The sequence below is a fragment of the Cavia porcellus genome, unplaced genomic scaffold (genome assembly GCF_034190915.1).
Source record: "Cavia porcellus strain 051 isolate PalLab524CR breed Dunkin Hartley unplaced genomic scaffold, mCavPor4.1 scaffold_4, whole genome shotgun sequence".
NCBI lineage: Eukaryota > Metazoa > Chordata > Mammalia > Rodentia > Caviidae > Cavia > Cavia porcellus.
In genome coordinates this window covers 54503858-54516042 of record NW_026947487.1, presented here as the reverse complement: position 1 = coordinate 54516042, position 12185 = coordinate 54503858, and the positions used below count along the sequence as shown (strand labels likewise).

Here is a 12185-nt window from a genome sequence, read left to right as displayed (position 1 = left end):
GGTGTCTCTGCTCCAGTGGAACCCACAAAGTGAGCTTTGTCATTGCAGGGGACTCCAGATGATCAGTGACCTTCGCATCAGTTTGAAACCATGGAGTCAACTCTTTCTGGAATAAGACAAATAGCTCTGTTTTGTACTTAGCTAAACTCAGAAACTAGGCTTTTCCTAGTCCAGATTAGAGTAATCCATAGCTATTAGATAAAACTGCTCTGTATGGCCAGTGACCCTCTCTTTCTGTGGTAGGAAATCCAGAGGCAGGAGCCACATGAAGGGGAACTCGGGATGCTGGGTCCCGGCACAGTACGGGGCCCTGGCCACAGCTCTTGGCCACAAAAGAAGCCAGCACAAGTGAATAGAAATGCTCCCCAAGTGGCATCTTTGGGTAGGATTTGGGTTTTCTCCCTGACTAGTGTAGTTAGATAGGACTATTGTCTGAGAAATGCTGCTAGAAACCCCTATAAATGCTCCAGAACAGAGCCCAGCTCTGGGCACTGGACAGAGCAAGTTTGCTCTTCCTCTGAGGACTCTGGAACTGGCAGCTTTGAATCACCTCACGCATGAATTCCCACTGCAAAACAGAAGGGAGGCCGAAGACACCAGCTCCTTCATTTTCCTTTATACTTTAAAGAATGCTTGGTCTGTGCCATTCATACAGCCACCAGACTTCTCAAACCTCCATCCTCAGCACACGGGCTGGGCTGTCCTTCCGGCTGGTGCAGGGTGAGGCGGGCCTGGGCTGCTCCAGGGACTCCACGTGTGAGGAGCATGCAGGCGGGGGTGTGGTATTTGCACACTGACATTTGAAATTTCTCCTCTATAATACTCTGGGAAAGAAGAAATAACAAGGAAGAGGAATGAATTTTTCACACAGTTCTCTCCACTGCTTGTATAAAGGGTACGGAGTGAGAAGCAGACCTTGAACACCTCTTCCGGATCTCTTGCAGCTGTCCTGGTGGGAAAGCTTCCTTCCTCAGTGCGTCTTCACATAGACAAGCAGGCTGCGGGATGGTGAAGAACTTAGCTCACAGCAAAAGCGGTCCCGAGTGAAGTCGGTGCTTTAAACAGCAAGGCCAGATGCATCGAAGGCCGGGTGCCATCCCTTGCTGATCTGGTACTGTGTGCAGCCTGCTTGCTAAGCAATCTGCACATGCTGAGCCCAGGTAAGAGAATGTGGACCCTAGAGGTGGTGTCCTGTGCAACCCAGATTCAGAGGAGGTGGGTCCTCATGGCCACTCCACAGGCACACAGACCTCGGGCCTGAAAGAGTGGCCATGTGGATATGCACGGACATTGGACCTCAGGGTGACAGTGCAGGCTGACTTCTGACACAGAGGCTCCGTTAAATACCCCACTGCGGGGCTCTAATGGAAGGGGTACTGAGTCACCTCTCCCCAAAACAAGAAATCGGAAGCAAAAGCAAGCCTAGAGCTGAGAGCCGGGCCGGTGGAAACTACACTGTGAAAACGACACCACCTCAGCAAAGTCTGAGGTCCTCCCCACACATCCTGCCCACCCGACAGCTGTGGACGAGCACCGAGGATGGGGGCAGGGGAGGGAGGTTCCTGGGTATGGGGTGCCCTGGCCACACCAGCAGCAAGGTCAGTAGAGATGATCAGATGCAACCAAAGGTGCCAACCTCTGGGGCTGGGAGGGACACAGCGAGTCTGTGAGGCCACCACACCACTGCTTTCCTCACCCCCAGACACCACGCTCCTGCACCCACCAAGCCACATCAAGGCCCTTGCTCACGACATCTAGGAAACCCTGTTCATTACAGCAGGGCAGAATGGACACAGCAGGCAGGCAGTAACTCTCAAGAGCAGATTGATAAAAACACATTTCAAAATCTACTGATGGAGGAATATGACACAGCCACTAAAAGGCACAAGAACAGGGATGGGTGAGGCTTGGCGTGGGGCCGTGCTGGAAACAATGCTGGGCTCCTTCCCAGCACTGGGAACAAACTCCATGACTCAGTACCAGAGGGTGACAGGTGACAAGGAGTCTGGAGAATTTGATTAACTGAGAGGAAACTTCCATCAGAAATAAAAGACAGCTTTAAAATACCATGAGAAGGAAGCAGACCGCCAGGTGCTGACACAGGAGGGCAGCCACATGGTGTTGCGTGGCTGACTGTGGGGGTGAGCCTGGTACAGGACTGGAGCAGCAATCGGGAGGGGGGCGGAGGGTCGCTCGACAGCTGACTAGCAGTGACACTTGTGGGAGGAGGGGATGCAGCCAGGCGCCCAGCCTGCGGACACACGGTGTTGGCTTAGGAGGAAGGAAGGGGTGTGCACCAGCAACAAGGATCCGCAGAGCAGAGGACGGGGAAAAGCAGGGCGTGCAGAGCACTGTGAGCCGCGTGAGACTGAGACTCCTATCAAAGGAGCATTCGGGGAGGCTGAGGCAAGGGGGTCCACATTCAAGTTCAACTTGGCAACTTGGGGAGAATGTGTGTCAGAGTAAAAAATAACAATAAAAAAGCACTGGAGAAGTCACCAGCGGAAGGCTGTGTGTTGAGTCCCCCACATCACACACGTACACACATGCATACTCACATGCACAGACATGTGTCACAGGCCACGGTGAGACTGGAAGCGTGCCTGCTAAGTACTGAAATATTTTAAGCTTCATGCCTGACTTACTGTGGATTTTCTTTATTCTTTTTAGCTTTAACGACTGGGATAGTCAATGAGGATGAATTCTCTTTCTCTCTCTTCCCTCCCTGTTTCTTTCCTTCACTGTCCTCTTTTCCCTCCCTGTTTCTTCCTTGGTTTCTTTCTGAGATAACAAGACAACGTCTTCTGCACACAGTTCTCCTGTCAAACCAAACGGTGGGGAAGTGGATGCAGTTACACATCCTTGGCCATGCTGACCCTGGCCAGCACACACCACAAGGCACCTAGGGTAGACCGTGGAAGGCCTGTGTCCATCCTCCGGTGGTCTGAACAGGACACTGACCTGCCAGAGGGACAGGTGGCAGAGAGCTTTCTGGGCATGAGGGCACACACCCTGGCCTGGCCCCTGCAATGAGACGGGCTCTGCCAATTCCTGAGGGCCGGAGGGGAGGATGCCCCTCACCTGGAGACCTGATGGCTTTCCTCCCCCTACATGCAATGGCTCTGGCAAGGGGTGGCAGTGGCCTGGTTCTTTTGCCCACAATGAGGTTCCCCAAACGCTTTCTGAAACTTTCTTTGAGAACTTCCTTTGAAGTTATCCACAGTGATTAAAAAGGAAACTACTGTGATTTTAACTATTTTCCAAATGAAAATATCAAAGGATCAAATCACACACGGTTATGATTATTGACAAGGAAAGAAGAGAACACAGAAGAGGGACTGAGGCAGTTTATGGACCAGGCTGGATGGAGGCAGGAGGAAGGGGGACTAGGGCGGAGGCTGGAGACAGAGTGTTCCAGGTGGCTGAGGAAGGGTGCCTGGTGCCCGTCTGCCAGTTGACTGCGATCTCCCCAGCTTCCCAGCCTGCCCAGCCGAGCACAAGCACAAGGCTCACCAGATCCCTTTCCCGCCTGCAAGCCCAGCCTGCATGGGCTGCTTGCCTTCTGTTCTTGTGAAATTTGGGGTGTTTGCTCAGTTACCTGAAATATTTCCTCAAAACCTCAGGGACTCTCCCGACTCCCCCTCTGCCTGACTCTGCCCCTCCTCCCCTTCCACTAGTGCCTCCTTCCTTGGCCCTGCAGCACCAGGACCTGGTCTGCCCTGGGTGGCAACTGTCACGTACTTGGCTATGGGACATTAAACATGCACTTCTTCCCAGCAGGGCAGAATCCCTCTTCATACCCCTGGAGTCCCGCCTGTCCTTTGCCCAGCAGGGCGTGGTGCCCTGCCAAGGGATGGACTGAGGGGAGAAGCTACACTGGGACCCGAAACTGTGGGAGGCCCGGACACCTGAGGTGAGAGAGGCACTTCCCAAGAGGCTCTGGCTTGGGACCCACAGTCAGGTCAGATGTCAGGCCGGGGCACACTTGGCATGGGGTGATGGAGAGGCCACCAGGCCAAGGTCAGGCCACGAAGGCTGGGTACAGTTTTCTCTAGAGCCCAGCCCTATCCTGTGCAGGGCAGGGGCTCAGGCGCTAGTCACAGCCATGGCCTCCTGCACCACGCCCACCTGAGTCCACACCCATCCACACACACCTACACTTGCAAGGCCTCAACAGACACTGAATGCATGCGTGTACCAGCATGAAAATGCCACCAAAAGACAGCATGGATACACAGGCCCAGGCCGTGCAGTTCAGGGGTCCAGGAGGCTGTGACATTTGTCTTCTGCCCCAGCCCGTGGTGCAGAATGGCTCTGACAGAACGTGCATCACAGAGTCCGTGGCCCAGCAGGACACAGCCCCAGCCCCTCACCCCACACTCCACACCCCTCAGAAGGGACATGGTCCCGGGCAGAGGGCTTGACGCTCGGGAAGCTGCAGATAAAGAAGCGGCACTCTGGCGGAAGAATTGTACTGGTTCCACAAAGTGCTTATTCGCTTTACTTCCTTTTCTCATCATCTTTTTTTTTGTTTATGTTTTTGGCTTTTTCAGACAGGATCTCGCTATGCAGCACAAAGTCATGGTCTCAAAAGTCATGGAGTTTTCTGCCTCAGCCCCCTGGGCTTATGATTCCACCAGGGGCTTGGGCTCTGCAATTTCTGCCCCCTCTACTTCAGAAATACCGCTGATTTTTCTGGTTGCCCCACGAGCTGGTTCTGCATCCTCACCGCCTACCTTCACTGTCAGGGAAACTTCCCTGCCCACAGACCAGGCTGTGACTTCCACTTTGGGGACAGAATGTGGGGCAGGTCGATTACTTCGCACTCAGACGGGTTTCTGCCCAGGGTGGACCTTCCCCCTGGAACAGCATCCAGGGGCCAGGCCTCAGTGGCTCTGGCTCTTTTCTGGGTAGGGAGTGGGTTCGCCGAGCTGGGTCCACCAGCCCATCCCAAAACTGTAGGTCCCTGGGTGTCTGGAGGGCTGTGCTTTGCAGAGAAACTGTCCTGGCCCCTCCAAGATGCTTGCCCCTGTGTCACCATCCACACCAAGGCTTCCAGCCCCGAGCACCCTAAAGCCCCTCTAGGGAGGGCTGGGGTCCAGAGCCCCCAGAATCCCAGGGTGCTGCACTCAGGGCTGCTCTGTCCCCTGGGCCAAGAGGAGGGGAGGGGTGCCACTTGCAGATGCACCCCAAGCTGGAGCTGTGGGAAACGCCTCCTCCCAGCCCAGGCCTGCAGGTGACCCTCATTGGGGAAGCTAAGTGCCCTGGTCTACCTCGTGTCTCATTCCAGGGAGTGAAGCTTGCATGTGCCACCCTGCTGGCGGAAGCCATGGTGCTGTGTGGAGAGCTCTGCTGGCACTGGGGACATGGGCCTAGGCTTACCCTGCTCTTCCTATGCAAGGCGTGGCACAGGACCCTGGGATGCCGAGGGCGGCCAGACTGCCAGGAAAGCCTCCTGGCCTGTGAGCTCTGGCCACTGCCAAATGCTCATGAGGAGACAAAATGAATCAGCAAGGCCAAGTGCAGGGCAAAGACCCCTCCCACTCGTTGATCCAGTGATAGCTCCAGCTCACCATCTATGTGTTGCTATGGTGACAGAAGGAGAGAGAATTTGGAAAAAGTCTAAAATGCTGCAAGAGAAGGTGAGATTCTCAGAGCATACAGAGAAGCTGTCTGTCGCCTGCTTCCCAGCACCACCCCCAAAGGGCTCACTTTATATCACAGGGTGCAGCCCAGGCCTCAGGGACCAGAGAGGCTGGAACAGGGACTCTGCCCCACCCTGGCCCTCCATGGCACCCCATGATGTGAGATTCCCCTCACCATGGTCACGGTTAACAAGTCTAACAAACCTGCTGTCCCCATGACGCTGGAACTACCAGAGTGCACGCCCGGGCCCTACGCTCAGTCCCGAGCCGTGACGTGGGCCTGATCACGGCGTTTCCAAGGGATTTTCCCTCAATAAGCATGAAATTACGTTTAATTACAAATTTAATGTAAATGAATGTAATCAGGTAATTAGAATGCGCAATGGCGTGATATTTACAACATGTAGCAATGCACTTATAATGTGCAAAATTACGTTAAAATTCTTATTGAACTTTGCAAGAAAAGGCACTGTTGAGCAAAAGCAGATGATTTTAAAGTTCAACATCTTTATCACTTCAACATTTCATTTATGAAATGCTGTGTTTAGCCAATAGTTTTAACAATTTGCTAAATATGTTTTGTAAAAATCAAACAATTTCATAGTTAGCGGAGTGCTAAAAAAGCCCTAGGATCTATTCTCTGGGCTGCATATAGCTCAAGCAGCTGAAACCAGTTTAAAAAGATGCTTCATTATAAGTCATTGAAGACAGGAATTCAGAACAGAAGTGCTGACTCGGTCTTTTACTCTAAACGAGGGCCTCGCGCACTGCCAGATTCCTCAGTATGACCAAGTGGCACGGTGGCCTGCAGGCGCACAGAGGCGACCCCGAGCACCTGCCCTTCCTTGTGTACCTGTCCAGAGTCTTGGGAGTGTGGGTTCGGCAGCCCCAGACAGGCACAGGTGCCCAGCACTGGGTACTGGCTGGGAGCCTGAGGCCAGCCCCTTCCCTGTCACAAGCCTGCACCCTTCTCACCAGGCCACAGGTCCTTGAGCCATGCCCTTGAAGGAAGCTCAGGTACAAAAATAGCAGCTGCTATGGGGAGGATCCAGGGACTGGGGTTCAGGTGGGCACTGCAGGGCCCAGGGGTCCTGGGAAAGGAAACAGGCTAAGCAGACCCCCAAACTCAGGGATACCACAGATCGAGTTCAGGGAGATTGGGGAGCACAGGCCGAAGTGAGTGGGCACTGCAGTGTTGACCCAAGCCAAGGGCTTCCAGCTCCCATGTGCAAACTCAAGACCCCCTCACAGCCAGCACCGCACACCCAGCTCCTGGGACACAGCAGGCTCTTAGGTCCCTGAACTTTCTTTTCTAAGACATAAGTGCTGGGAACGGGCTGCTGCTTGTCCTGGCTACTTCCTCCTGCTTTTCTCCCTTCTTGCATGTTCAAAGAGAGGACACTCTCTCGAGTCTTCAGTCACTGGGCACCTCACTGCATGTGAGAATACACGGGGTAGAGGGGGCACTCTTGGGTGAGCCCAGGAGTGAAGCCAGGGCAGCGAGGTTATGGCTGTCCATGTGTCCATCTGCCTGTTCATTGTGGGTCTCTGTATCTCAGAAACTGAATTTTTTTTTTAACTTTTTATCGGTACCGGGGACCGAACTCATGACCACCTACTTGCAAGGCAGGTGCTTATGCTGCTGAGCTAAATCCCCAGCTCCTTGAATTTTGTTTTTGAGGCAGGGTCTTGATTAGTAGGCCAAGCTGACCTCAAATTCCTGGTGATTATCCTGCCTCAGCCTCCAGAGTGCTGGGATTACAAGTGTATACCTCTAGCACAGACTGGAATTAGAGCTGGCTGCACAGCATATAGGTTCCTGCGCACTAACTAAAACTGAATCAGTGCTTTTGCTGCCATCAGTGGGGCTGGCTCCGGTCACTGGGGGCAAATGCAGCGAGGCACAGCGTGTCCAGGTGAAGCACTGACCCTGAGCTTACTGCACCATCCTGCCCTCTCCTGTAAATCGAAGTGGCTGTATTTGGAGCCTCTGACATACAGACTACTAGAAAACACCCAGCACAACAGGGTACAGGTACAGTGTGAAAATGGAAATGCTGTACCAGTACCTGTAAGGAGGGGTGCACACACTTTGGGGAATGTCAGAGGCCTGTGAACACAAGGGTTGAGGGCCTTGGAGCACCAGGACTCTGGAGAGGTAAGACCGGAAGTCCAAACTCCATGCCTGGCCATGAACTGTGTTCAACACGGAACCCAGATCTCAGTGTGTGATCAGATGGGAATGGAGTCCCTGAGATGTCATCGGTCTCGGTGAGGCCACACTGGTGGGAGACGGCCTGGATCTTCTGAGGCAGCCCCGAGATGCTCCTGTGGGTAAGGGTGATGTGTGTCCAGGACCAAGCAGGGGCAGTGAGAAGATGGGGTGCAGGCAGAGTACCTGGCCTCAGGGTGCACCCTGCCTCTGCATTCCCGGATGTCAGTTCCCCATGCCTGGCCTCCATTTCATGTGGTCAGTGATCTGTATCCAGACCTCATTTATGTAACAGTGAGAGGGGAAAAGGGAAGCCAGCTGTTCAGACTGAACATCCCACAGTACAGGAGGGGCCCAAGGAGCACTTGGGCTCTCAGTGCCCAAGCTCTCCTGCTGCAGGCTCTCAAGGAGCCAGCAGATAAACTGCATCTGATGCATGGGATGGGGTTCTCTTCCCTCACCACCTCCTGCACCCAGAGCCAGGCAGAGCCTTGGAGATGGGCTGTTGTGTAACACTGAGACCCAGTGAGCACATGGAAACTCCAGCCACTGTGTTTGAGTGGTGTTCACACACTCAGATTACTACCACATGCCTAGCTTACTTAACTCAGCCCAGAGTTTTACTGCAGGACCTGGGCCACTGACCCCAAGTCCATTCCTAGCATTACGTGGGGGGCAGCTACCCCACTTTAACCCCCACCACACTGTCTCTGGTGGGGAGAAGGCATGTCCAGATGACAGTGTGCGGTTAGTAGCCTGGCTCCACCCAGCTGCGGGCTCTGCCTCCAGGGCGGGGTGGGCAACTGAGCCCAGGCTCGGCCAAATCTGGCCCACCAGGCTCTGGAGCAGATGGCTTTGTCCCTGGGACTCTCAGAGCTGGGGCCGTGCCCCATGCCCAGGTCCAGTTTCACCAGGTGCCAGGGCCTTCGCAGGCTGGGACAGAAAGGGGCATTCATCCTAGGGCAGCCACTGTCTCTCAGCTGCCATCAACGTGTCACCGCGGCACGGCCCAGGCCATTTGTGTATGAGCCCCTACCAGGGACAATGATTTATTCATCTCTCCTCAAAGATGAGTATCAGATGGGCTCATTAACTGATAGATTTCAGCTCATTTGAGCAGTTGCTTGGCCCCCGCACCCCTGCCCAAGACTCGGGGCCTGGGAACCGGACACCTAACACCAGAACCTTCGTGGGAACGGTCCCTGGATGGCCACCTCCAGGCTCAGCTCGCTGTGGGCATGGTGCCCGGCTCCGGCTGCAGGCAAGGTGAGCAGAACCAAATGTCCTGTTCACTGGGTGCAGAACTCAGACCTGGCAGACAGGAGAGACGCCTGCCATAGCAGAACTGAGCATGGCGAGGGCAGGCGGGGCAGAGACACTGCAGGTTCTCTTTCTCAGGGATAGAGAAAAAGGAGATTGCAATGCTTGAGTTTTAAAACTATTAATCAGTGAGACATGAAATCTTACTGAAAACAAACAAATCAATTCAAGTAGAATGGTCGGCTGGGTCCACAAACCAAGCAGTCTGGTCTTGGCCACCTAGGCATCCTGGAGCAGACATTTCTGCCCTGGCACTCGGGGCATTTGGCTCTCTGTAGCGGGGGAGAAGCACTCCTGGTGTGTGAGGAGGGACCTGGTTTGTGGCTCTCATCCTTAGGGACCCTGCAGTTCTTGGGCCGGGGCCAGGAGGGGCTGCGCATATCCAAGGGCAGACATACAGCGTCTAGGCGGTGGACAGCTCTAAAGAGCTCTCAGCCTCCAGGAATCTTGGGCCCCAAATGTGCGATAACCCCTTTGACATCGACTTTGGTATCCCCCCCCCCGTATTGGTAAGTGAGGCGCTAACAAGCTTTCCCTGCAGCAGAGCTCCTTCCAAGCCCAGATCAATGCACCCAGCACGTAACCGAAAGCCGAGCACCAGTGTGGACTGAGGTCTGCAAGACGCAGCCTTGGTATTTCAGTCTGTTCTAGGGGAAATGGCAAGAAGACTTTCCCACCTGTCTGCTATGGGTCAGATAGAGCAAGCAGATGTGGTTTGTCTTCTCACTGAATCCATTTCTAATTTCTAATCTCATAGCTTCTATGTCCCAACATCAGCAGGAACTGGAGAGATGGTGGACCATGGGAAGCAGGTGCCCACTTTTGTCCAAAGGGAGCCACTGACACACACAGGACCAGAGGAGACCTTGAGCACCAGTGGTCCTCCTGGCGACCTTGGGCAGCCCCAGAGCTGGACACACGTAGGTCTGTTTAGTCACAGGGATGCCTGACAGGCGCTTATGTCATTACTGTTGCGACAACAGCTGTCACAAAGCTGAGCTTCCTTGGAAGATGCGTGGTGGCAGGGAGCTCTAACACCTTCGATTGAGAAAATGAGTGCCTTTTTCCTAAATTACTCTCAGTGGCTGCAGGAAGTTTTCTATAAATTGCAATTGCATCTCCCAGGCTCCTTTTCCTCTGGTTCTATGTGGGTTTCCCTCACGAACACGTCATGGTGACAGGTAGGAATGACCAGGTCACTTGGCCCCTGAGGCCACTGGATGAGCTCACAGGGCTGAAGATTTTTGAGCTGCATGGAACAGAGCTACAAGGAGGGCACCAGGAGACAGGACAAGAGAGCCTGATGAACAAGCAGAAAATGGAGGTAGAGAGAGATGTGGGGATAGACAGAGCGGGCTGGAAAACTGGTCCCTGCAGGCCGGATGAATTGAATGGGTGAAGCTGAGGATGGAGATATAATATGCTCCACACATGACAGTGAGGGGCACATGCACCGCTCCGTAGGACATGGTCCCCTACATCTCACGCTGGGGGCTCAGTGGGGACTTGGAGACCTCCAGCTGCTGAAGCTGATGTGGTTGAGGGATGGGCACTTGTAACCCTGACCCTAACCCAACACTAAAGCTACCCTAACCTAACCCTAGCCCTAAGTCTAACCATAATCCTGACCCTGCCCTAACCCTAACCTAAACCTTAATTCTAACCTAACCTAAACCCTGACCCTGACTCTGACCCAGACCCTAATGAGGAGACACACCCTGGACAATGGGGACCCTGCTCTGTACGCAGTCTCTGTACGCGGCCCTGCTCCTCCATTCCCGTCCTATGAGATCCCTTTGTGTCCCTGAGTCTGAGGTCAGAACCCCTCCTAATTCACATCTTGCCAGCCTGTGAGTAACCTGTGAGTTCATATGGTTCCTCCATATGAACTCAGCTCCTGAAAACTGGCCTTCGAGCAGCAAGCAGCCCTGATCTAATTCTGCTAACACTGTGTCATGGTTGCAGACACTGAAAATCACCCTAATGTAAGTGATGTCTCCAAGAGCGGAAACGTATGGTGTAGATAAAAATACAGGCAAACTTATTCTGAGCAAAGAATTTTGTTCCATGTCTCAAGGTGCCATCTGTGTCAAATCTGTGACAGAAAGAGACAGAGAGAGTCCTTGTCTTCAAGCTGCTTTGGTTCACCTGCTTATGAACAAAGTGCTCGGACACCTGGGAAAGTGACAGATACAGGCAGTCAGGGTAGACAAGGCTGATGGCAGGATCAGGACTAAAAACCTTTGCCAGAGCTCTGAGCTCTGCACTGAGCGCGGAGGCTGCCAAATGTTGCCTCTGTCTCCAGGGCTGATGCGAGCACCTCCCCTCTCCATGAGCACATGCCCAAGTGGACGTGTTCATGCCAGGGGCACCAGCATACACTGGTTTTTCCTCTTCTTCCTCCTCCTCCCTCTTCTCCTCCTTCTTCGTCCGTTGTAAGTCTTTTATCAAGCACAGCACAGACCGAAGCGCCCCATGTCCTGGGTGCAAGTGAGTCAGTTCACCAGGGAGTGACCTCCTAACTCAGAATTCCTGGGTGAGCCTGTCCCATAATCTAACTCAGAGTCTGAGACATGCCTGGTGCCCCAGCCGCTGCTCAAAGTCCCTCCAAGGGGTGACTTGCAGAGGATGAGAGAATGCAGCTGCTTCTTCCCTACCCAAGCACGGCACTGGCTTTTTGCACCAGAAGCCACAGGTTTCACTTACTCTTGTCAAATGACTCCTCTGGTTTTCCAAACTGCTCCTCACCTAGCAGTTTTATGAACACTGCTGATTGTAGAGCATCCTGAGCTTCATCAGAATCGCTAGCTGTAAAATACGGATAATAACACTGATTTCGAAGTATTCTGAGGTGATAAAACTAGAGAGTGAGAACGATTTGCATTTTGTGGTTTGCTTGTAGGGTTTTAGTACTAACTAATCAATCTTCCATAAAATACAACAGATTGTCATATAAAATTAAAGGTAATGGATATTGTAAATAAACACAGTCTAAGAGTCTGACAAAT

General features: G+C 53.3%; 1 long non-coding RNA gene across 1 annotated transcript in view; it reads right to left on the bottom strand.

Annotated features, from left to right (window-relative positions):
- Nucleotides 1-392: 392 nt before the first annotated feature.
- Nucleotides 393-12185, bottom strand: part of LOC111753834 (uncharacterized) — a 147878-nt gene continuing 136085 nt past the window's right edge. Inside the window, exon 6 of the long non-coding RNA XR_010046896.1 lies at nt 393-824. This is a non-coding gene — a long non-coding RNA (uncharacterized LOC111753834). The remainder of the gene's footprint in view (nt 825-12185) is intronic.